The sequence below is a fragment of the Macaca fascicularis genome, chromosome 2, assembly GCF_037993035.2.
Source record: "Macaca fascicularis isolate 582-1 chromosome 2, T2T-MFA8v1.1".
NCBI lineage: Eukaryota > Metazoa > Chordata > Mammalia > Primates > Cercopithecidae > Macaca > Macaca fascicularis.
Genome location: NC_088376.1, coordinates 128,141,454 through 128,168,226, shown reverse-complemented (window position 1 = coordinate 128,168,226; position 26,773 = coordinate 128,141,454).

Below are 26,773 nucleotides of genomic sequence, written 5' to 3'. Positions count from 1 at the left end.
CACAGATCCTAAAGGTGGGGCATACCACTCAGGGACACAGGGGCAAGATAGCATGGTGGTCAGGAGGCAGGAAACAGAAACACAAACAGGGAGTGGATTGGGGCCATGGTCCATGGGGATTTCTATGGGAAAGGCAAGGCAGGGCAAAGTGAACAATTTAGGACTAGCTGGTTTGAGTGATATGTGGTGCGTTCTAAATTATAGAGGTGGTCCCTTGTTGCCTGGAATCTGGCTTTGGGATGTTTAGGGAAGAGGAATATAGTCTCCTGGGGTGTCTGGACCAAATAGAGAAGCTCGGGCTCTGGGCTGCAGATTGGTTAGTTTGCATATCAAAGGCATGCCTGGCTGAGCTCTCCCTATCTCTAAGAGCTGGCTGTTCCTGGGAGGGGCAGTCCCTCCCCAGCTAGAACGGTTTTTTTGAGATGTCAAAACATCAGAATATGTAGAAAATAAAAACATATACAATACAGGGAAACTCATTGATGTGTTTTTCTAAACAAAGGAGAATTTTCTACCAAAGAAGAGAAACTGCACTCTTCTCAAGTCAACCAGTTCAAAGTAGCCAACTTAAAAAAGAATACATTTTCCCCATTTCTTGTTATATATTCACACTTATCTTTATTTATGGTCATTTCCATAGGAACCGCTTTCTAAAGGCAAATATGTTTTCATCTTTAATGCTGGAATAGTGATGAAACATAGCAGAATTTTGCCCAGATTGATTGGTTAATGTTAAATAATTTGTTACCTTTTGTGCTTGGTTAATATAGTGAGAAGATATTTCTGAAACCTCAACTGTGTTTACAGCCATGAAAATAATGTTTCAGGGGGAGCGTTTTTGGCATCTTGTTGTTGTGGTAATGTATGTCTCTTCTTCAGTCACGCTGAGGTGTAAGATAAAAATACTGAAGAATTGGGATAATTCACTTGCCTGCATACCTCCCCTTGAATAAGGAGATTAATTTTTTAATAGTCATATTACAAGACAACTGTCACTTTCATCTAATCTTCAAGTACTGGGGTGGGAGGAAAGTGGCTTAAAATGAGACCCTGTAGGGGCTGCCAATTTATCAGTTGCCCCAGCTTGATCTGAAATTCAGAAGAGACTATGAGCTCAATCTCAAAGGCAATTATACCAAAGGATGTGAAAACTTAAAGAAACCAATTTGTCATTGATTAGGATTTGTCTTCCCTGTTCTGCAACAAGCCTGTCAACAAAAGGAGAGAGATTTTGTATGGTCACGTAGAGCTGAGATGTTTATGGGGGAAAAAAAATACAAAAACTTTAATCCTCAAAAGATAAGTAAAATATATATTTTAAAAATTTCCCCCAGTTTCCTTTTTTTTTTTTAAACAAGAGGCTCATGTCTTATTTTTTCACAAGTAAAATTGATTTCAACATTAGCCTTAATTCACTATGTTATATGCTAAGGTGAAGCGGGAAGCTCATATTGGTTAACTGTTGACTGGGGAAAATGATTTAAGGATATGGGCAATGTTAATAGGGATAATGGAAATGAAGGTTTACAAGCTATTGGAGGCTCATAGACTTTTACAAGTTGAGATATAGCTCATATATCATAAAATCCACCTTTTTAGTGTACAGTTCAATGTTTTTTAGCATTTTCACAAAGTTGTACAACCATCACCACTATCTAATTTCACAACATAGTCTTTACCCCCAAAAGAAACCCAATACCTTTAAGCAGTCACTCTTCATTCTCCCTACCCCCATCCCCTGGCAACCATCAATCTACTTTCTGTCTCTGTGAATTTGCCTGTTCTGGACATTTCATATAAATTGAATCTTGCCGTATATGGCCTTTTATGTCTGACTTCTTTCATGTAGCATACTATTCTAAGAGTTCATCCATTTTGTGTTATGTTTCAGTATTTCATTCTGTTTTAATTGCCAAATAATATTCCATTGGATAGATACACCACATTTTGTGTATCTGTTATTCAATTGATGAAAACTTAGTTCTAGTTATAAGCTATTATGAATAATGCTGAACATTATGTACTTGAACATTTATGTACTTGAACTTGAACATTTATGTACAAGTTTTTGTGAAGACATACATTTTTATTTCTCCTGAATGAATATATCTAGTAGTGGAATTTCGGGGCCATATGATAATTTTATGTTTACCCTTTTGATGAACTACCAGCCTATTTTCCAAAGTGGATGCAAAATCTTATGTTCCCAATAGTGTATGAGGATTCCAGTTTCACATATCATTGCCAATATTTGTCAGTGTCTCTTTTTGATTATAACCATTCTAGTGAGTTTGAAGTCATATTTCACTGTGGTTTTTATTTGCATTTCCATAATGGCTAATAACGTTCAGAATCGTTTCAAGTGCTTTTTGGCCAATTGTATATCCTCATTTGTGTATTTCTCTTTGGAGAAATGTCTGTTCAGATCCTTTACATATTTTAAAATTTGGGTTGTCATTTTATTGTTGTATTATAATAGTTTTTAATGTAATACAGATACAAGTTCTTTATCAGCTATATGATTTGAAAATATTTGCTATCATTTTGTGGGTTGTCTTTTTACTTCTTCAGTGGTGCTCTTTGAAGCACAAAAGTTTTTAATTTCGAAGTCCCACTTATCTATTTTCTTTTGTCACTTGTATTTTCATGTTATATATAAGACAATACTGCCTAACCTAAGATCTTGAAGGTTCTCCTAATAGTTTTACAGTGTCATCTCTTATATTTAAGTCTGTGATCAATTTTAATTTATGTGTATAGTGTGAGAAAAAGATCCAACTTTATCCTATTGCATGTGGATATCAACTTGTCCATTTGATATCCAAGTTGTCCATTTAAAGTACTATTTATTGAAAATACTGGTTTTTTTCCTCCATTGAGTTTTTGGGCCCTCTTCTTGAAAATCAATTGATTATACATATAAGTTTCTAGACTCTCAATTGTATTTCAGGTCATGGAGTGTAGGAATCACACACTCAAATGATTGTCAAGGGCATTGAGGCAGATGACATAAATGACTTAAATGTAAGACTTAAAACCATAAAAGCCCTAGAAGAAAACCTAGGCAATACCGTTCAGGACATAGGCCTGGGCAAAGACTTCATGACTAAAACACCAAAAGCAATGACAACAAAAACCAAAATAGACAAATGGGATCTAATTAAACTAAAGAACTTCTGCACAGCCAAAGAAACTATCATCAGAGTGAACAGGCAACCTACAGAATGAGAAAATTTTTGCAATCTATCGATCTGACAAAAAGCTAATATCCAGAATCTACAAAGAGCTTAAACAAATTTACAAGAAAAAAAACATCAAAAAGTGGGCAAAGGATATGAACAGACACTTCTCAAAAGAAGACATTTATGCAGCCAACAAACATGAAAAGAAGCTCATCATCACTGGTCATTAGAGAAATGCAAATCAAAACCACAATGAGATACCATCTCATGCCAGTTAGAATGGCAATCACTAAGAAGTCAGGAAACTACAGATGCTGGAGAGGATGTGGAGAAATAGGAATGCTTTTACACTCTTGGTGGGAGTGTACATTAGCTCAACCATTGTGGAAGACAGTCTGACAATTCCTCAAGGATCTAGCACCAGAAATAACATTTGACCCAACAATCCCATTACTGGGTATATACCCAAAGGACTATAAATCATTCTGCCATAAAGACACATGCACACATATGTTTATTGCAGCACTGTTCACAATAACAAAGACTTGGAACCAACCTAAATACCCATCAGTGTTAGACTGGATAAAGAAAATGTGGCACATATACACCATGGAATACTATGCAGCCTTTAAGGATGAGTTCATGTCCTTTGCAAGGACATGGATGAAGCTGGAAACCATCATTCTCAGCAAACTAACACAAGAACAAAAAACCAAACACTGCATGTTCTCACTTATAAGTGGGAGTTGAACAATGAGAACATGTGGCCACAGGGAGGGAAACATCACACACTGGGGCCTGTCAGGAGGTGGGGGGCTAGGGGAGGCATAGCATTAGGAGAATGTATACCTAATGTATACCTAATGTAGATGACGGGTTGATGGGTGCAGCAAACCACCATGGCACGTGTATACCTATGTAATAAACCTGCACGTTCTGCACATATATCCCAGAACTTAAAGAATATATATATTTTAGATGGAGTCTTGCTTTTTCACCCAGGCTGGAGTATAGTGGCACGATCTCGGCTTACTGCAAACTCCTTCTCCCAGGTTCATGCCGTTCTCCTGCCTTAGCCTCCTGAGTAGCTGGGACTACAGGTGCCCACCACCATGTCCGGCTAATTTTTTGTGTTTTTAGTAAAGATCGGGTTTCACCATGTTAGCCAGGATGGTCTCGATCTTCTGACCTCGTGGTCCACCTGCCTCAGCCTCCCAAAGTGCTGGGATTACAGGCATGAGCCACCGTGCCTGGCCTTAGTGTGTGTGTGTGTGTGTGTGTGTGTGTGTGTGTGTGTGTGTGTATGAAATAAGTTATGATTAATGGTGTAAATAGTAGACTATAGTGGAATAGAGCAGTAACTTCTAATGAGGAGAGTTAAGCAAGTCTTCACATTGTGTGGACATCTGCACATCCAGGATGACAGATTAGCACCCACCAAGATGAAAACATGCAAACACGTGGAGATGCAGAGCTAATGGACTCCATCTACACTATGTTAAATCAGGTCAAAGATTAATGAAAAAACTAGATTATTCTGAGTGTTTACCTGTTTATCATCAACCAACTACATGTTTGATGTTTAAATAAGCAACTGGGTAATTCATGGGATTGTACTTTTCATTCAGTTGTTCAGAATAACCAATAACATACAATTTGCTAAATGTTGACAGAAAACTTTATTGCCCTCCTAATTTATTTCTAAGTGGCAGAGGGGAATTTGGAAATAACCAAGAGGTTGTTTGGGGAAAGTGAAGTTGTATAAGATGGTCAAAACTTCTTTCTTGGTTTCACAGAGAGGTACCTTGGGTATTTACAAAATATGTTTATAGCAGGTTATTTTTACTGCATGATAAAATTTTTGTATTTTCTTACTTTTGCAGATGACCTATTTTTCTTGAATTTCTCAGAAAGGGTGGTATGCTAATCTGAGAAGAGATGCCAAGATGAAATTAAATGAGCAAGGATTTAATTAGCAGATTCATCTGTGAGGGAAAATGGGGCAGGAGCTGGTAAGGTTGGGAGAACCATCATAGGGTAAAACAAGTCTGCCCTGAGTGACCACAGAGGGAAGGAAGGTTGGGTCTAAGTTTCTTAGACTGCCATGCTGTCTAAGGAAGTTTTGGCAAGGACATTGGGGAAATCTTTGAGCCAAAGATGCCTGTTATAGGAGTACCATGTCTCCCAGGAATAGGACTGCTTTAGTATCTCTACCATGCCCAGTCACTATGCAGGAGCAGCTTGTGAAAGCATGGTCTGGGTACAAACATGGTGGGGGATTTCAGATTGTGGCCACTGACTATTGGTGAATTGTACTCCTTGTAGTTGAAGTCTGCAAGGAGCATCTCATGGCAGTCAAAAATGGTGATTTCATTAGGATACAGATTAGCTGTCATAAGAGACCCCAAAATACTGTGGCTTAAGCAAGAGAGAATTTTATTTATTTCTCAAACTGGAAACTCAGGCTGAATATTAGGGATCTGGGTTCCTTCTATCTTCCTGCTCTGCCATTGTAGGGTTGTTACCTTTATTCACATATGGGTGGTGGTCCAAGATAGCTCACCACCATGTCTGCCTTCTAGCCCACTGAATAAAAGAGAGAGAGAGAGAGAGAGGAAGGGAGGCTATTGCCTTTCCCTTGAAGGGCATGAGCTGGTAGTTGGGCACCTCCTTTCTCCTCATATTTTATTTGCTAAAACTCATACTAATTTGTATTAGTTTCCTGTGGCTGCTGTAACAAACTACCATAAATTCAGTGGCTTAAAGCAACAGAAGTTTATTCATTCACAGTTCTCTTTTTTAGTGACTGAACTCAAGGTGTCAGCAAGGCTGTGCTCCCTCTGGCGACTGTGGAAGGGAACCCCCTCTTTGCCTCTTCCAGCTTCTGGTATCTATTGCATTCTGCATCACTCCAGTCTCTACATTGGTGGTCACATTGCCTTCTCCTCTGCTGTATGTAATTTTCCTCTGCTTCCTTCTTATAAGGGCATTTGCGGTTGCAGTTAATGCCTCCCTGGATAATCCAGAATAATTTTCCCATCTCAGGATCCTTAACTCAATCACACCTGCAAAGCCCCTGTTACCTTGTAAGGTGACAATCTCAGTTTCTAAGGATTAAGACCTAGCTATCTTTGGAGGTTGATACATCTTGGCTGTATTTCATCTTGAATTATAGTTCTCATAATCCCCACGTATCATGGGAGGGACACAGTGGGAGGTAATTTAATCATGGGGGTAGTTACTCTTATGCTGTTCTCATGATAGTGAGTGAGTTCTCATGAGATCTGACAGTTTAGTTTTATAAGGGGCTTTTCCTCCTTTTGCTCAGCACTTCTCCTTCCTGCCACCATGTGAAGAAGGACATGTTTGCCTCCCCTTCTGCCATGATCGTAAGTTTCCTGAGGCTTCCACAGGCATGCAGAACTGTGAGTCAGTTAAACCTTTTTCCTTTATAAATTACCCAGGCTCGGGTACGTCTTTATTAGCAGCATGAGAGCAGACTAATACAGAGGTCATAATTCTGCCTACCACATCAGTCATTTGGCCACACTTAGCTACATGGGAACTTGGGAATAATAGTCTTTTGCTGGGCAGCTATGCATCTATCACAGGTTAGGGGATTCTTTCACTAAAGATAGAGGAGGAGAATAAATATTGGGTTTCAATTTTCTTTCTCAGAAGTTTCTTAAAGGTATTGTCGTTTGAATCTTAGAGTAAAAAGCTTCACATCATCAACTCCGAGTTCTGCATTTCATTGAGTACTTTGAGATCCAAGAGATGTTGGAGTGAAAGTAAATTGCTTTGGCCTGCCCATCATTTATTATTAATTCCCCACTTTTTCTTGTAACATTACTCTGATTTTCCTTCAGGCAAACACCCCCTCCCAAATTGTAGTTCATATAATATGTGGTGCATGTACCTGAAACCTGGCCAATTTGCATTTTGCATTGGTTCAAATTTGAGTCTGAGATCTAAAGGGGTTTTCCAAAGACCATGGGTCTTTTATGGGAACTATTAGGAATGGGGTGCTCTCTTTCCACTGGGATAGCTAAACTGATAGACATAAACTGGAAGTGCTAGTAACTATCTTCCCATGGGATCTGAAAAGGCTGCCTGAAAGTGAAGCCAATCTACAGAAAAAGAGGAGTTGAGGAATAGGGGTAAGAGGGAACACATTCTTCATTTAGGCCTAGATCTAGCCACACCTGAACCAAATATACCCCCATGTTTGTATGTGAGCCGATAAATGGCTCTGCCCTACCATTGCTTTCACTTGTTCTTTTGGCAATTGGATTGGATTCTGAAACTTGTAACCAAGCGGCCCATCTACTGAAAAGTGAAATGATGTGCTAATGGAAATATGTCAAGTTTTAAGCAAAGTCAAGGCTAGAATTCATGTCTTCTTTTAAACTACTCTCTTTTGCCTTTCCTTTATTTCACGTAATGGCTGTTGACCAGTTTCTTTTTATTGCACTTTTGATTTTTAAAGATGGCTCGAGTTTTTATGTGGTTTCCTCTCATCTAGCCTACAAGTTTCAATAGTTTACGAAAAAAAAAAATTGTTGACAAATAGAAGTTGTGACAACATTGAATACCCTAGTTTAATTTGGGAAACAAGAAAGGCAAAGAGAGTAATTTTTGAAAACCAACAAGAAGTGAGGAAGAGATCGATGACCTTTTTTTGTTGTTGTTTCCAGCCGATTTATAATGCAATAAAAAATTTGTTCTGCAATCATTTAGCCCATGTGGTCGATATTAAACTTTTTAGTCAAAACCGTTCATGTCTTCAAGAGGCTCTGAAACTTTTTTATTTAAGTTAAGGATGCTGCTAAAATGTTGAACTCAACATTCCCCCTGAAGTTCTTTCAAGACTGTTATTATGAATGTTCAGTTTTAAGAAATTCCAGATGAATTGTACAAACCAAGATGAAAGATGAAGTATAACAGCAGCTGCGCACAAGAATTATGCAGAAGTATGCAAATTGTAACCCCAGTGATGATGGAAATGTTAACCTTATGTTTCAGTAATAATAACTACTCTGATCTAATAGTGAGCCAAGAGGCACAAAGGGCATTCGGAGCTAAGAATTAGTAAGTAAAGAAGGCTTTTCCCTCCTGCATGACATCGGGTTATTTGTCTGAAATACCTTATTGTTCAGTGCAATTTGCCACAGAAATATTCACAATGACATGTTCATGGCATAGGTACTTGTCATTAAATGTAAACCTGTGTTACAGAATTTTGAGCCCTGAGCTCCCATAAAACAGGGTACTGATTTATTTTTATAGATGCTGAATCCTTGAACTTAATAAACCTTCTGACAGTGTTAGCATTCAGTGGCACTTATAGGTCAATCCTTTCTATGTTAAGAGGGGAAAAAGGAAAAGCTAAGGAGTTCAAGAAAATGGCAAAGAGAAGGTTCTAGAGTTGGGAAAGTGCTAAAACATACTGGAAATAATAATTGCTGTCACTAATTGAGTATGCACTGTGTGCCAAGCACACTAAAGTTCTTTATAGTTATAATATCATTAAGACCTCAGAATAGCCTTATGGATTGGAGAAAAATGGAGGCCTCCCTAAGGTTTCAAGGCTGGAAAGAGATGGGACAACATCTGTTCAGGTTAATATCATAGCTCTTAAATGTTCTGATACAGTGTTGGTACCCTCAGATGTCATCCTGTAACACTCATTATGCCAGAAGCCAGGATATTGTGTTTTCCTCTTGTGTAACTAAAGTTTGTCAGGTGGACTTTGGAGTACCTTCCTGTTTTCAAGTCTTTCTGTTTTGATTTCTTTTAGGTATTGAAAATCAATGTTTATTTTGTAAACAATTAAATACATTATTTTATGAAAATAAAATAGAACACTGCAAGTACGTCTTGAGTTTGCTTTGTCTACAAGGTATGCAATCTCTACCTTGTTCCCTCACTTCCTTTTTGCTGGAACTCTATCCTCACCAGCCCCCAAGATTCATCTTGGTCATGCTTGGCACTTATTTCTTAGGCTGGGAAAGTCTAGAGAAGCTCTCCAGGAGGACTCTAACTAGATCCTGTCTTTCTCAGAGCCCCTTAGCTGTGTGTTCTACAATCTTCACTATGCTGCTTTCATGTCATGATCTGACAATTTCCAGCTCCTGCCATCATGCTGACTTTCAGCCAGTAGGGAATGAGAACAAAGGAAGAAGAGGGTGTATTCATTTTCTTTGAAGATGCAAACTAAAGGATACATGTATGACTTCTGGTCACATCTCTACCACCCAAATCAAAATTACTTGATTGTATCCCTTGTGTGTTAGTGTAGAGTTATGATGGATAGTGCTAATAGTTTCCCAGTATCCATTCTTCCTTTACCTTTTCAATAATGGATTCTCCAAATTTTAGCTAGACAGATAAATGGCTTCCAGGTGACAGTCTCCATTCTCCAGCCTTCCTTGCTGCAGTAGTAGAATCTAGCCAGTACCTTTTTCTGGCCTGACAAGTAGGTTTCAAAGCTGACTAGGCAGACTGTGTTGCTGACCACCTTGGAGTTTCTGTAACACATTACTGATTGCAAATTAGATCTCATTCTCAGAAATTTCTGGAACAAACACCTGTGTGACCCTGGCCTCTATGTACACTCAACGTATGGCCACCCTAGCTGCAAGAGAGGCTGAGAAATATTATCCTTAGTTGGAAAGCATATGTTCATCTAACATTTTGGGTGGGTTTTTTTTTTAATAGAAAAAAAGATCAGGATGGAAATTGGAGGACAACTTACAATCTCTATTATATTTAATCAAAACATATGCAATGCAGCTAGATCAATACTCCAGGTTGAACTTTGTAGCCATAAATATATCTATTGAAAAAGAAAACAGAAAAGTAGTAAGCCCAGAACTCAACTCAATTTAGAAAAAGAAGTTTATTCCCTAAGAAAGTTGAAAGAAGAAACTACTAAAGAGCAAACATTTAACAGAAAACAAACAATAAAGATGGTAAACAAAAACAAAGTCCACTTATTTGAAAAGGTGAAAAGAATGAAGTGGAGAAGGAGAACAAACATCTGGCAAGACTTAGAAACAAAGACAGAAGGCACAGAAAAAACAGGGGGCATAATTAAATATAAAATAGTGACTTAAAATATTGGAAGGGTGATTATAATTTGATGCTAACAAATCTGAAAACTTATGTAAAGTTGACTCTTTTTCTAGAAAAAAAATTAGGTTACCAATATGACATGAGTGAAGAAAAAGGATTTATGAAGCTGTCAAATAACTTGATTTAGGAGTCAAACATCTATCCAGCCTCACTTCTAACTACACCCAGACCCCTGCAACTCATGGCCCAGACCATTTTTAAGTTGAGTTTTATCACACAATCAAAAGAATAGGTAACGTTTAGCTTCTACAGATTGTTTGACTCTACAAAAGAAAAACCTCCCCAATTCTGGTTTTGAGAAAACAATATTCTTGGTTACTATAGTTGATGCTGTGGCAAATTGCCTAGATCTACCCTTTATGAACAGGGCATACATTCCCCCAGCTTCTGGGAATGGTGGCTGCTGGCCATGCATAGCTGAGTCTCTTTCCAGGAACTGCCTTTTGCTGGAAGGACCTGCCTTGTCCAAAATTACATTCTTTCCCCGGGGAGAACCAACTTCCAATTATTGGTAGATGCAATGGCATAAGGGCCTGGCCACCTGGAATCAATTTCAGATAACTTTGAAAGACCATCCTGGTTCTATCACTGAGGCTTCCACTGCACCTACATCACAGTTTATAACTCTACCCACTGCCCTTGCCCTGATAGGGATTGATGCTGAGCTTAACTTCCTGAATAAACTTCCTGAACTTACATGTCTGCCCCAGGGTCTGCTTCCTGGGAAACATGACTGAAGATAATAACAAAACTGGGCAAGGATAACAGAAGAAAGGATAGTTATGGGCTGGTTTAACAAATACATCGTGATGAAGTTGGTTTTTTTTTCAGGACTCTAGACAATGTAACATTTGAAATCTGGTAATGGACTTCAACAGCAAAAAAAAAAAAGAGAAAGACTGGGTGTTTGTCTCACTAGCAGAAAAAAATTATTATAATTCAGCTTCAATTAATCAGAATTTTAAAAATTCTTACCCGCATCTTATGAGAAAAGCCTTGCAAATTCTAATCTAGGGGCATCCTTCACTAAACCTCACCAGCACTCCTCTAAACTGTAAAGGTTATGAATAACAAGGAAAGTCTGAAAAACCCATGGCTGAGAAGAGCCTAAGGAGACATGATGAGAAATCTAATGTGGGATCCTGAAGAGGATCCTGGAACAGAAAAAGGACCTTGGCAAAAACTAAGCAAGTCTAAGTGAACTGTGGATCATAGTTAATCACAATGTATCAGCATTGATTCACTAATGGTAACAAATATTTCATGCTAGTGTAACATGGTAATAATAGGGGACTTTGGCTGTAGGCTATGAGAGAACTCTCTGTATAAGCTTTTCAACTTTTTTTTTTTTTTTTTTTTGGTAAATTTGAAATGTCCTAACAAAATGTATTTTAAAAAAAGACTGAAGGGAATTATATCAATATTAGTGGCTGTTTTTTTCTGGCTTGTTTTGAAGATAAGATAATGCTTATAGGGCCGTGCACAGTCGCTCATGCCTGTAATCTCAGCACTTTGGGAGGTTGAGATGGGTGCATCACCTGAGGTCATGAGACTGAGACCAGCCTGGCCAACATGGTGAAACCCCCATCTCTACTCAAAATACAAAAATTATCTGGGCATGGTGGCAGGCACCTATAATCCCAGCAACTCGGGAGGCTGAGGCAGGAGAATTGCTTCAACCCGGGAGGCGGAGGTTGCAGTGAGCTGAGATCCCACCACTGCACTCCAGCATGGGTGACAGAGTGAGACTCCCCTTCAAAAAAAAAAGAAAGAAAAAAAATAGGATAATGCTTATGAAGTGCTTAGCACAGAACCTGGCATATAGTGAGCATTCAATAAACCTATTAATATGTCCTGTTATTGATTACATCTTCTTTATACTTTTCTATGTTAAAATTTTTATCATAAACAAATATTGCATCAGAAACTTCTTTTTCAAAGAAGAGCGACTCCTAGGTCACTACCTGATATGCTCTGAAGCGAGAGTGAGGGAACTCAATGGCACGTGGAACTACTCATTGAAATCTCACTTTGCCCCTCAATTCTAGAAGCCAGTCTCTTCGCAAATGATAATGGGAGGATTTCCTGTTATGTTAAATGATCCCAGAAGGTCTAGCCTTTCTTGAAATAATTCTCTATTTGAAGGATCTTGGAGGAATTCATTCTTCCTATGGGTCCGTGTGGAGGTTGATTTTACCCCTAAGGCTAGTACCAAGAAGGACCACTCCTCCTACAAGTGTTGACCTGTGGACAAGGCTGGTTGCCACCATCTTCATGACATCATGAACTAAGTCCTCTGAGGCTGGAGGGTACGGGGTGCTGGGGGCTTCAGAAGAAAAGAATGCCTGGAATGGCAACGATGAAAGTATGCTAGGAAATGATAAAGTGATAAATAAAGGAAATTCCAGGAAGCCCTATGGATCCATTTGAGGCTGAATGTGAGAAGGGAACTAAAGTTGCAACATATAGGTCAGGCTGCAGCACTCTGGGGCTTGGTAGACAGGACTGGTGAAAGCAGGTGTGAGCACGGCCCACACTTAAGAAAAAACATGGCAGTTAGGGCCAAATGGGAAGGAAAGAATCATGGGAGATCACTTATTAAATATATTTTTTGTATCTTTTGACAAGCAGACTTATTTACCAATGTCTAGTGGATAATGCCATGTGGCAAGAGGAAACAAAGCCAAGAAAACAGTCAACCCAAGCCAGAAATCCATTGTATACTGCCACATGTTAGGACCACTACGGTCTCACAGCACTGAAAATAGCAAAACGGTACCACAGACCCAGCTCCCAATTCCTGGAGAACTTCTACTCATCACCCTGGAATGACTTAGTGAGGAGCATAAGTCCAAGCTAATCTTTAAAAAAGCAACATAAACAAAATATTCTTTTGTCAATTAAGGTAGTCATCTCTATCTCTTCTACTTTCTCTTCTATCATTTTATCCTTTTTTTCTGCTATTAAATTGTAACTGTCATTTAAAAGTTTGTGTACAAGTCCTCAGATGCCTGTACTTTATTAATATTTTTTAAATTTTTAATAAAGGAACTGAATGATGTGATGGAACTTGCACTAGAAAAAATAAACTTTCTTAGTCAATAAAAAATTTATCGCTAACATTATAGTTAATGGTTAAACATTAGAAGCATTCCTTTTAAGGAAAATATAAACAAATATTGCCCTTGGATATTATCCGCATTTAATTAACTGGACATTCTAGTCAACTGAATAAGACAAGAAAAATAAAATATATCAAAAGTAAAATGGAAGATACAAAGATATTTATTCTCATATGATTTTTAACTTTGCAAATCCAGGAGAATCTGCAAACTAGCAGTAGTTAGAGAGTTCAGTAAATTTTTTGGATAGAGGATCAATATACAAAAACAATAGTGTTCTTGCTTTAACCAATTAGAATACTTAGTAATACCCCATTTAAAAATCTATACAGTCCTTTGAAGCAAACCCAAGAAAAGATATGAATGATCTTTTAAAAAAGAATTCTAAAAGTATTGAAAGATATAAGACAATCCTAAGTGAGAAATCACATTATGAAATAACAAGACTCAATATCATACCCATATCAATCCTCCTCAAATTGATCTATAAATTCAATGTAATACAAATTCAAGATCTGTTTAATAAAAGGGATTGTTTAGTTCCTGTACTTAATAAGGCTGTACCACTTTTACCTCACCTCTTCTTAAAAATCAGCATGGGATGCTCTTTTTTTTTTTTTTTTTTTTTAAAGGGTACAGATAGATTGATACTAAAAAGTAGCCTCTTGTTCTCTTGCTGCCATTGTAATTGTTTCCAAATAACATACAAATATTTAGAAACGATTGTTTCTCAGATCCCCAAATTCATTGTAATTCTCTAGCTGTATTGAGAAGATTGACTTCAAAGAGAAGAAAAGTAATAGTTTAAAAAATGCGACTATAATTTTTTAAAAATAAAAACGTCTTTTTGGATCTATGAGAGAATTCTGCCATAAAAATAATAAGTAGCATTTAGAAAACACTTTCTATGTGTCAGGGAGTGTGCTAAAAGCCTCGTGTAGATTTTCTCATTTAGACTTCAAACTAATGTGTCATTATTAATTAGTCTCAATTTATTGGTGAGAAAAGGGAAACTTGGAAAAATTAGGGAACTAGCAAGGTCACCTAGCACATAACCAACTTGAAGAACAAAGAGTCTAAAAAACAGAGCTGGGTTTTTAAATAGAAAGTGCCACAACCTCTTAAGCATAATTCCCCATATATTGCTTGTGTTAGGAAACAAGATAAGTTGGGGATTAAGAGACTTATATCCTCATCCAAGCTGGATAGCAGTAGCAGTATACTCAGAGGGTTAGTTCTGAGTCCATCTGTTGATGCACAAAAAATGTATTAAGTGCCTAATATTCATAGGACACTAATAGAAGTACTGGAAGAACATATAGTCCCTACCCTTTAGGAATGGACAGACTTTTAAGGGAGGGAAGGGAGTGTAGTAGTGACTATTGTTTCTCCGGAGCAACATCTATTTAAGTCTTACAGCCTCACTTGTGGCTTTCTTCATGCACAAAATCTCATGTGAGTATCTTATTCTGAATGGTTAATACTTCCTCCTCTTGGCAGTGACAGAACTGAAAATTCCCCCCAGACATTTCCCATTAAATATATTAAGCATTCAAGACAAATGCATTGGTAATTCTGCTCAAGGTACATAATTATTACATGGGAATTATTTATGAAGCATGATGTCAGCAGATACAGTTTTGAGTTAGAACTGAGTATGAAAATCTTCAGGTTAGAACACAGTGTTGTATTATTTAGTGCCTTCCATTTTTAGAGGAGAGTGAAAAATGTAGTTATTTAGACTTTTGAAAATGTTGATGTTTTTAAAAATGACTGTGACTATGAATTTTATTCTAGAATTACCCTTTGATATCCAAAAAAGAAACACACATTTGGGTTACTTACTTATCTGTAGACACAGCAAATTATATGATTTCTTCACCCTAGTTAAGTCAATCCTAGTCATGGTACACATCATGCATTTGTGGGGTGGCTTCTCTCAAGTACCTATTATGAGGTTAGCTCATCCTCTGGGCCAAAACTGTTTTATGAACTTCCTCTGAACAAAGTGTTATTTTGCCAAGTCAGTCACAGGCCACTGCTTGGTTGTGTCTCAGGTCAGGAGGTGGCACATTCTTTTATGACCAGGCATAAGGTCATATTCTCATGTCACAGATGCCATATATCATATTCTAGATCAGTGGCCCTCACCCTGGAGTGATTTTTCCCTCCAGCGTACACTGGGTAATGTCTGGCAACATTTTTAGTTGTTACAATGGGGGTGGAGGTGGGGAGTGCTCCCAGCATCTAGTGGGTGGAGGCCAGGGGTGCTGCTAAACATCCTACAGTGCATGGGACAAGCCCCCACAGCAAACACTTATCTGGCCCAAAATGTCAGTAGTGCTGAAGTCAAGAAACACTGCTCTGGAAGGAGAGCATGGCATAGTCAGTTAACATTTTTTTTTCTTTGTTAGTATGTACATGGAATACTAAGAATATTTAATACATTTGAATTTAGGATTCAAGCTACATTGTCCAATGTACTACATAACCTGAACCTATGGCAGGGCAGGTTAGATATGTGAGAAGGGCTTTCCTAATCGATTTAACCTGTCCATGATCTTTGGTGATGGCATGGAGGCCAACCATAGAATGAGCCTTTCATTTTTTAGAGGGCAGGATTTTCCTAGAGCCTCACTCTTCTTCTTTCCCACTGCAGCTCTGTCCATTCAACACAGATCCTAAGGATTGTGTTCAACTTAGGATTGAACACAGTCCTAAATGTGTTGTTCAACACAGATTTGTTTGACAGAATTTTATGTGATGATGAAAACATTTTCTGTGTGTCCTTTCCAGTATAGTAGCTATTAGCTACAAGCAGGTATGACATACTTGAAATGTGGCTGGTATGCCCGTGAAATGGATTTTTAAATTTTATTTAATTGTAGTCCATTTAAATGTCAATGTAAAGGGCCACACATGCTACTGGCTACCATATTGGACAGTGCAGGTTTGACCTCTTCACACCTCTCTAGGTCAAACTTTCCTTGGAGATGAAGTCAGGCATAGATTGTCATCATTGTCAACTTCCTCCCATTTTGTTTCTGAACCTTTGGAGAGGGATATTTGGGCCCTGAGAGGGAAGGTGGACAAAGAGGTTCCCATGTGACCCGGCCTCCAAAGAAATATCTGCGGGAAAAAAAAAAAATCAGATATTTTGAACTCCCAAAGTTAGACTCTTTGAATTTACAAATCTGTATGATATATAACCTATCTTCGATAAGTAATTTTGCTAAAAGTTTCTCCCTCTGTCTTAGACTTAAGTGATTATATGAGTACCCTTCCATTACAGTGATGGAACCTGGTTCTTAAAGAAAACACTGGATCTTCCAAGAATAAGAGATTGTTATTCCAACAGAATTAGTGAAGGCATTATGTTTTTCCTTCCCCCTCTTCCAGGAACATTCTTTTAAGTTTGCCTCCCCAACGCCAGCCTCCCTCTCATTTCGCCCCATCACTTTCACCTTTTTCTTCCTTTCTCTCTCTTTCTCTCTTGCTCTTTCTTTGATCACAAATCCTCTACCACTCAGCCCATGATTATTTCTTCTACTTTAAGAAAACCTTCATTAAATACTCTTTGGGATTGCATGTCTATGCCTAACTAACAGAAAAAAATTATTTGTAACTGTGCCATCTCCCCATACAGGGTAAGATACATGGTTGTCTGGAATTGTTAGTTTGGGTCCTCTGAGAAGCAGACACTATGGCAGGATTAGATGTGCAAGCATTTTACTGGGGGAAATGCCTGTGAAGAAAAATGGGGAGGAGCTGGAGGACGCAGAAGGAACCATGGAACTGCACACAGGTCTGACCTTATGAGAAGAGAGGGAAGGAAGGAAGGCTGTGTAGGAAAAGTCTAGACTACAGTGCTCTTCTGCAAGGCTGAAGAGGGATCCTCCAGCGAAAGCTGCCCATTAGAAGAGCTCTCATATCCCCAAATGAGTCTGTCTAAGTGTCTGCTGTGCCCAGTCACTGGCTAAGACCCACTGGGAAGAATGGCCTCAGGCAAATATGCGGTAGGTGGCTTAGAAGTTATGGCTAGTGATCAATGACATCTGTCTTCCATGAAGTACGGCATCTAAGAGGTACGTGGCCAGCACATCTGGGTTAGTCCTAAGCTGTCCTGGACTTGGAAGAAACAGACAGGGCTGCTTATGCCATGAGCTGCATCCAAGAAGTGTTTCATGACTGATAGGGTAAAATACGTGTCAGTTTAGAGGAAACTTATAGAATATTTTTGGCCATTCTCTTTCCTACATTGTACATTATGAGGTATTGTCAGTTTTTCCCAGTCTCCAGGCTCTTGTTCATATGTTCCTAAACATACACATTCTTTCTGCCTGAAGTGAGTCTTCTGCAACCATTTCCCCAGCCTAGTGGCTTGAAATTTCCACTAAACTCCTCTCCACAGGAGAGTACTTCTGACTCCCCAACTAAAGTAGATGCCCTCACATCTCTCTGGAATTCTTGTAGCCTAAGTTATTTTTCTGTATTTAATATTGTCCTTTTGTCTACTAAATATATCACTCATGAAGCCATAAGCTGTAGCCGTCTCATTTACCATTGTATTCCTAGGGCCAAGCATAGAGCTGATTAATATTTCTTGAATGAATGAATATGTTGTGCAAGATGTGCTAAAGTAAAAAAAAAATGATGTATAAGACAGTACTCACTTTCAAAGTTTTTACAATCTAGGATAGATTTCTCAGCAGATGATGGTGCAAAACTACCAAAATTACTGAAATAACTGAATAAAAAGACTTTTCAGAAGACTTAAGGCTTTAATTTCCTAAGTCAAGAATTGTAGAGCCAGTAGTTAAAAGTCTACCAAGTTAAAATCTTATCAAGCCCACTTTCTTTAAAAAAAATTTTGTTTTTTATTATACTTTAGTTCTAGGGTATATGTGCACAATGTACAGGTTTGTTGCATATGTATACATGTGCCATGTTGGTGTGCTGCACTCATTAACTCGTCATTTACATTAGGTATTTCTCCTAATGCTGTCCCTGCCCCCTACCCCCATCTGACAGGCCCTGGTATGTGATGTTCCCCACCCTGTGTCCAAGTGTTCCCATTGTTCAATTCCCACCTATGAGTGAGAACATGCGGTGTTTTATTTTCTGTCCTTGAGATAGTTTGCTGAGAATGATGGTTTCCAGCTTCATCCATGTCCCTACAAAAGACATAAACTCATCCTTTTTCATGGCTGCATAGTATTCCATTGTGTATATGTGCCACATTTTCTTAATCCAGTCTATCACTGATGGACATTTGGGTTGATTCCAAGTCTTTGCTATTGTGAATAGTGCCACAATAAACATATGTGCGCATATGTCTTTACAGTAGCATGATTTATAATCCTTTGGATATATACCCAGTAATGGGATGGCTGGGTCAAATGGTATTTGTAGTTCTAGATCCTTGAGGAATCGCCACACTGTCTTCTGCAATGGTTGAACTAGTTTACAGTCCCATCAACAGTGTAAAAGCGTTCCTGTTTCTCCACATCCTCTCCATCACCTGTTGTTTCCTGACTTTTTAATGATTGCCAGAACGGCTTTAACTTTCTAAAATCACATAGGCATATTCTCCAAGTCTGTTCTTGGATAGCCAAGGTTTCCTGACCTCAGGGGCATCTCAGTGAGGGCTGCTAGAAAATTATTTCCTGCACACAACTCACCCGAGTTCCTGATTGCCCTGGCCAGAACTTCCAACACTGTGTTGAATAGGAATGGTGAGAGAGGGCATCCCTGTCTTGTGACAGTTTTCAAAGGGAATGCTTCCAGTTTTTGCCCATTCAATATGATATTGGCTATGGGTTTGTCATAAATAACTCTTATTATTTTGAGATATGTCCCGTCAACACCTAGTTTATTGAGAGTTTTTAGCATGAAGTATTGTTGAATTTTGTCAAATGCCTTTTCTGCATCTATTGAGATAATCATGTGGTTTTTGTCTTTGGTTCTGTTTATATGATGGATTACATTTATTGATTTGTGTATGTTGAACCAGCCTTGCATCCCAGGGATGAAGTGAACCTGATCGTGGTGGATAAGCTTTTTGATTTGCTGCTGGATTCGGTTTGCCAGTATTTTATGGAGGATTTTTCATCAATTTTCATCAGGGATATTGGTCTAAAATTCCCTTTTTTGTTGTTGTGTCTCTGCCAGGCTTTGGTATCAGGATGATGATGGCCTCATAAAATCAGTTAGGGAGGATTCCCTCTTTTTCTATTGATTAGAATAGTTTTAGAAGATATAGTACCATCTCCTTTTTGTACCTCTGGTAGAATTTGGCTGTGAATCTATCTGGTCCTGGACTTCTCTTGGTTGGTAGGCTATTAATTACTGCCTCAATTTTAGAGCCCATTATTGGTCTATTCAGGGATTCAACTTCTTCCTGGTTTAGTCTTGGGAGGGTGTATGTGTCCAGGAATTTATCCATTTCTTCTAGATTTTCTAGGTTTATTTGCATAGAGGTGTTTATAGTATTCTCTGATGGTAGTTTGTATTTCTGTGGGATTGGTAGTGATATCCCCTTTATCATTTTTATTGTGTCTATATGATTCTTTTCTCTTTTCTTCTTTATTAGTCTTGCTGGCAGTCTATCTATTTTGTTGATCTTTTCAAAAAAACCAGCTCTTGGATTCATTGATTTTTTGAAGGGTTTTTTGTGTCTCCATCTCCTTCAGTTTTGCTCTGATCTTAGACATTTCTTGCCTTCTGCTAGCTTTTGAATGTGTTTGCTCTTGCTTCTCTAGTTCTTTTAATTGTTATGTTAGGGTGTCAATTTTAGATCTTTCTTACTTTCCCTTGTGGGCGTTTAGTGCTATAAATTTCCCTGTACACACTGCTGTAAATATGTCTCAGAGATTCTGGTATGTTGTGTCTTTTTTCTCATTTGTTTCAAAGAACATATTTATTTCTGCCTTCATTTTGTTATTTACCCAATAGTTATTCAGGAGCAGGTTGTTCAGTTTCCATGTAATTGTGTGGTTTTGAGTGAGTTTCTTAATCCTGAGTTCTAATTTGATTGCACTGTGGTCTGAGAGACAGTTCGTTATGATTTCTGTTCTTTTACAATTGCTGAGGAGTGCTTTACTTCTAACTATGTAGTCACTTTTGGAATAAGTGCGATGTGGTGCTGAGAAGAATGTATCTTCTGTTGATTTGGTGTGGAGCGTTCTGTAGACGTCTATTAGGTCCTCTCAGTGCAGAGCTGAGTTCAAGTCCTGGATATCCTTGTTAAGTTTCTGTCTCATTGGTCTGTCTAATGTTGACAGTGGGGTGTTAAAATCTCCCATTATTATAGGATGGGTATCTAAGTCTCTTTGTAGGTCTCTAAGGACTTCCTTTATGAATCTGGGTGCTCCTGTATTGGGTGCGTATGTATTTAGGATAGTTAGCTCTTCTTGTTGAATTGATCCCTTTACCATTATGTAATGGCCTTCTTTGTCTCTTTTGATCTTTGTTGGTTTAAAGTCTGTTTTATCAGAGACAAGGATTGCAACCCCTACTTTTTTTTGTTTCCCATTTGCTTGGTAGATCTTCCTCCATCCCTTTATTTGAGCCTATGTGTGTCTTTGCATGCGAGATGGGTCTCCTGAATACAGCACACTGATGAGTCTTGACTCTTTATCCAATTTGCCAGTCTGTGTCTTTTAACTGGGGCATTTAGTCCATTTACATTTAAGGTTAATATTGTTATGTGCGAATTTGATCTTGTCATGATGATGTTAGCTGGTTATTTTGCCCATTAGTTGATGCAGTTTCTTCCTAGCATCAATGGTCTTTACAATTTGGCATGTTTTTGCAGTGGCTGGTACTGGTTGTTCATTTCCAGGTTTAGTGCTTCCTTCAGGAGCTCTTGTAAGGCAGGCCTGGTGGCAACAAAATCTCTCAGCATTTGCTTGTCTGTAAAGGATTTTATTTCTCCTTCACTTATGAAGCTTAGTTTGGCTAGATATGAAATTCTGGGTTGAAAATTCTTTTCTTTAAGAATGGTGAATATTGGCCCCCACTCTCTTCTGGCTTGTAGAGTTTCTGCGGAGACATCCACTGTTAGTCTGATGGACTTCCCTTTGTGGGTAACCTGACCCATCTCTCTGGCTGCCCTCAACAGTTTTTCCTTCATTTCAACCTTGGTGAATCTGATAATTATGTGTCTTGGGGCTGCTCTTCTCGAGGAGTATCTTTGTGACGTTCTCTGTGTTTCCTGAATTTGAAAGTTGACATGTCTTGCTAGGTTGGGGAAGTTCTGGATAATATCCTGAAGAGTGTTTTCCAACTTGGTTCTGTTCTCCCCATCATTTTCAGGTACACCAATCAAACGTAGATTTGGTCTTTTCACATAGTCCCATATTTCTTGGAGGTTTTATTTGTTTCTTTTTGCTCTCTTTTCTCTAAACTTCTCTTCTCACTTCATTTCATTAATTTGATCTTCAGTCACTGATACCCTTTCTTCCACTTGATCAAATCGGCTACTGAAGCTTGTGTATGAGTCATGTAGTTCTTGTGCCATGGTTTTCAGCTCCATCAGGTCCTTTAAGGTCTTCTGTACACTGTTCATTCTAGTTAGCCATTTGTCTAGTCTTTTTTCAAGGATTTTAGCTTCCTTGTGATGGGCTCAAACACCCTCCTTTAGCTTGGAGAAGTTTTTTATTACCAATCTTCTGAAGCCACCTTCTGTCAACTCGTCAAGGTCATTCTCTGTCCAGCTTTGTTCCGTTGCTGGTGAGGAGCTGTGATCCTTTGAAGGAGAAGAGGTGCTCTGGTTTTTAGAATTTTCAGCTTTTCTGCTCTGGTTTCTCCCCATCTTTGTGGTTTTATCTACCTTTGGTCTTGATGATGGTGACCTACAGATGGGTTTTTGGTGTGGATGCCCTTTTCATTGATGTTGATGTTATTCCTTTCTGTTGTTTGTTAGTTTTCCTTCTAACAGTCAGGCCCCTCAGCTGCAGGTATGTTGGAGTTTGCTGGAGGTCCACTCCAGACCCTGTTTGCCTGGGTATCACCAGCGAAGGCTGCAGAACAGCAAATATTGCAGAACAGCAAATGTTGCTGCTTGATCCTTTCTCTGGAATCTTCATCTCAGAGGGGCACCCAACTGTATGAGGTGTCAGTCAGCCCCTACTAGAAGGTGTCTCCCAGTTAGACTACTCGGGGGTCAGGGACCCACTTGAGTTGGCAGTCTGTCTGTTTTCAGAGCTCAAACACCATTCAAGCCCATTTTCATAATAGATAAAACTGATATTAATAAATGCTTTATCTGCATATAAATGAATATTCCTGGGAGGAGAGTTTTATTTATTTTAAATTTTCATTTTTTCAATAATTTAAGCTTATTTTAGATTTGTGGGTACATGTATAGGTTTGTCACATGGGTCTGTTGCATGATGCTGAGGTTTGGGATATGAATGATCTCATCACACAGGTAATGAGCATAGTACTATACTCAGAGTACTATGCCAAATTGTTAGTTTTTCCACTGTTACCTGCCTCTAGTAGTCTGCAGTGTCTACTGTTGACATCTTTATGTCCATGAGTACCCAGTGTTCAGCTCCCACTTATAAATGAGAACATGTAGTATTTGGTTTTTGTTCCTGCATTAATTCACTTAAGATAATTATCTCCAGTTGCATCCATGTTCTGCAAAGGACATGATTTCCTTTTTTTTTTTATGGCTGTATACTACTCCATGGTATATATGTAGCACATTTTCTTTATCCAGTCAACTGTTAAAGGGTACCTGGGTTGATTCCCTATCTTTGCTATTGTGAATAGTGCTGCAATGAACATAAGTGTATGTGTCTTTTTGGTAGACTGATTTATTTTCTTTTGAATATATACCTAGTAATGGGATTGCTGGGTCAAATGGTAGTTCTGTTTTAAGTTCTTTGAGAAATCTAGAAAGATAATTTTAGATGGCATTAAGGAAGTGACAGTGATAATTGCATTATGTCAATGATACCTTCTTGACCACTGAATCTGGCCCTGTCCCAAGCCAACCAATTCTCTTTTTCTTTTTAAGATGGTTTAAGATATCTGTTACAACCAAGTAGTGTGCTGAATGAAACACAATAGAAAGAGTTTGAATTATTTAGGAGTATACATTTTTTTTTAGTATAACATTGACAGCAGATATTAACATGTAAGTAATGAATGTACTAAGAATCATGGCATAAATAATAATCCTTTATAGCTTCATAACTCAATAGTTTATAGAATGCTTTCACATAGTCTGTTCACAGTTGCTATATAAGATGGGCAGTGATTGTCAGTCTCAACTGAAGACACAGCTTCATCCAGAAACTTCTTCAAAGTCAATGAAAGTAATGTGAACAGTCATTATCAAAACCCAGCTCATCTTCCTCCTAACACTTCCATTAGTTCCTAATGACCTTTTGCTAGAGACTTCATGAATCAACGGTTCTAGGTTGCTATGAACATCTAACAAAAGATACAAGTAAATAATATGTATTAAGAATAATTAAATTGTGTATGTCTATGTTTCAGTGTAAGGTGAACAATACAAAAAAACTTATCTGATAATCTAGACAACATTCATGTACAGCTGCCATTTTTTAAAAACCTGGCAAAAACTTCCAAAAGAAAATATTATTAGTCCTTTTAAAGAAGTGCTTAACTAGCAGTATTTAGCTTTGATCTCATGATCCAAAGTAAACTCAACAACTTTTCTCAAAGAACCAAGACTTTTAAATTAAATCATTGGCTTCCAAAATCTTGGCTGAGAAATCTGACATGGTAAACTATCTTCTGCTCCATTTATCTAATGTGAAGAGATGAAGGTCCAGGATGAAACCTGGCAGGATTTGAACCCAAAGTTCCGGGAAGTCTAAATGAGCCCAAGATTATGTTTGGCGGAGAATCGTTCCCCCTGGCAGGGAAAACACACAGCTTTAAGCCTGTTGATACTGACAAAGCTTTTTAAGATAAGGGATTAAAATGCTCCCTAAAAGCAGAAACTCTTGGTGTCTGCCTTAATGCAACAGGTAGATAATTCCAAAACACTTCTGAAAAAGGTCTTTGTTTGGGATACTCTCCCTGGAAAGGAACAAGGAGATTATTTATCTGTGACCGAAAAAGAAAAGAAAAGGGCAAGCAAGCAACTTCTTTCCTTCTTTAATAAGAGTGAGGTCCAGGGAGAGAGACAATCTCACACTACTCTGAGAAACAGTTAAAAGCAGGCAATTTTCTCCTCCCTCAGGCTCTGCGGTTAGGTGGTTAGAGTCTGAACCAAGGAGAAAGACTAGCAGCTTCTGTTCACAGCTTAGATAATCACTTCCTGTTTGTCCTTAGGCAGATTGCCTCATCAGTTTCAGGAGGCTTGATTAAGAGTGTCTCAATTTACCCATCTAAAATAATAGCTGTTTCATCAGGGATATTGTGGGGTTTAATTAAAGCCTGTGAAGGGTACTGAGATCCTCAGATAAGACTCTCTGTGTAATCACTAAATAATGTGTGTCTGCCTATACACAGGTATAAGCTAGGCCTGCAAAATTGAATTTATCTGACAAAATATTTTTTCATCCCATCAACATGCCTCACACTAGTTTTGTTGCACCAGACTTAGAACAAAAATTCCTTCAGGCCAGTATTCTCCAAGAATTGCCAAATGCTTAGATAAGGTGCCTTGGTAAAGCTTAAGTGTCCTGGCCAACTTTAGGTTACCTGCCTTCTTACAATGTTTTTCAAACCTCAGGTATTTGTTTCACAATTTCATAGATTTTACTATTTCTGCTTACCACCTGTACCATTGTTTAATATTTTCCAAATGGGATACTTATTTGCCTTAAAATGCCTTAAAAAGTTTATTTAGGGCAAAAATTTCACATGACTATTGTTCACAGAAAACGAGTGTTTTCCAATAGCAAAGACATAGAATCAACCAAATGTCCATCAGTGGTAGACTGTATAAAGAAATTGTGGTACATGTACAACACAGATTACTATGCAACCATATAAAAAGAACAAGATCATGTCCTTTGCAGGAACATAAATGGAGCTGGAGGTCACTATTATTAGCAAACTAACGCATGAACAGAAAACCAAATACCACATGTTCTCACTTATAAGTGGGAGCTAAATGATTAGAACGCATGGACACAAAGAGAGGAACAACAGACATTGGGGCCAACTTGAGAGTAGAGGGTGGGAGGAAGGAGAAGATCAGAAAAAATAAGTATTAAGTACTAGGCTTAGTACCCAGGTGACAAAATAATCTGTAAAACAAACCCCTGTGACAGAAGTTTACCTATTTAACAAACCTACACATGTACCCCTGAATCTAAAATAAAAGTTAACGAAAAGAAAACAAGTGTTTTCTAATATACATTAAGTACATACCTATTCAAAATTTTAAAAGTTTATTCATGTTACTTAAAAATTATCTTGCATATCAATAGTTTATGCATATCATATTTTGATGAAGTAAAAAGTAAAAATCATTCAAAATTGTGTATAATCTCCAGATGATTTATACTTTATATATATAATACATTTTGATGCTATTCTTTTTGGCAGCTTTATCAATGAGCTATTGCAGTTTAACAAACTATAGAGGCTTAGAATAATAATCATTTATTATTCTTTAAGGGTCTGTGGGTTGGCTGGGCAATTCTGCTGTTCTGAGCCAGGTTTGACTGATCTTGGCTGGCCTTAGTCATGTGTCTGTGATCAGCTGGCAGACTGGCTGAGGCTGGCTGGTTTAGGATGGCCTCAGTCACATACCTGGTGATTGTCCAGCTCTTGTCTTAGGGCAATGCAGTGACTGGATCACACGTCATTCGTTTTTCAATAGACTATGCTAGATGTTCCCAGATACGATTTAGGGTTCTAAAAGAAAGCAGAAGTTGCAAGGCCTCTGGAGGACTAGGTTTGGAAGGAGAACCACCTAGCCTCTCCTACATTTTACTGGCTAAACAAAATTACAGTGCCAATTCAGAGGGGTTATGGTGGGGTCCAAAACTCATTAGGGTTCCATATTCCTCCTAGCTTTCCACCAAGCCATCCCTAGGCTGCAGTCCTCATCCTCATGGTCCAAGTAGCTGCTGGAGTTCAAGCCATTACACGCTGAGTTTGACCTGCAGGAGGCTGAGGGAGGCTGGATAATGGTCCCTCAAGGCCTGCATGTCCTAAGTTTTACAACCTGTGAATGTTATCTTACATGGCAAAAGGGGTTTTGCAGATGTGATTAAATTAAGGATCTTCAAATTGAGAGTTTATCCTCAATTACACAGGCAAGCATAATGCAACTACAAGTGTCCTTGTAAGAGGGAGGGAGAGGGAGAATTGATTGTAGCAGAGACAGTA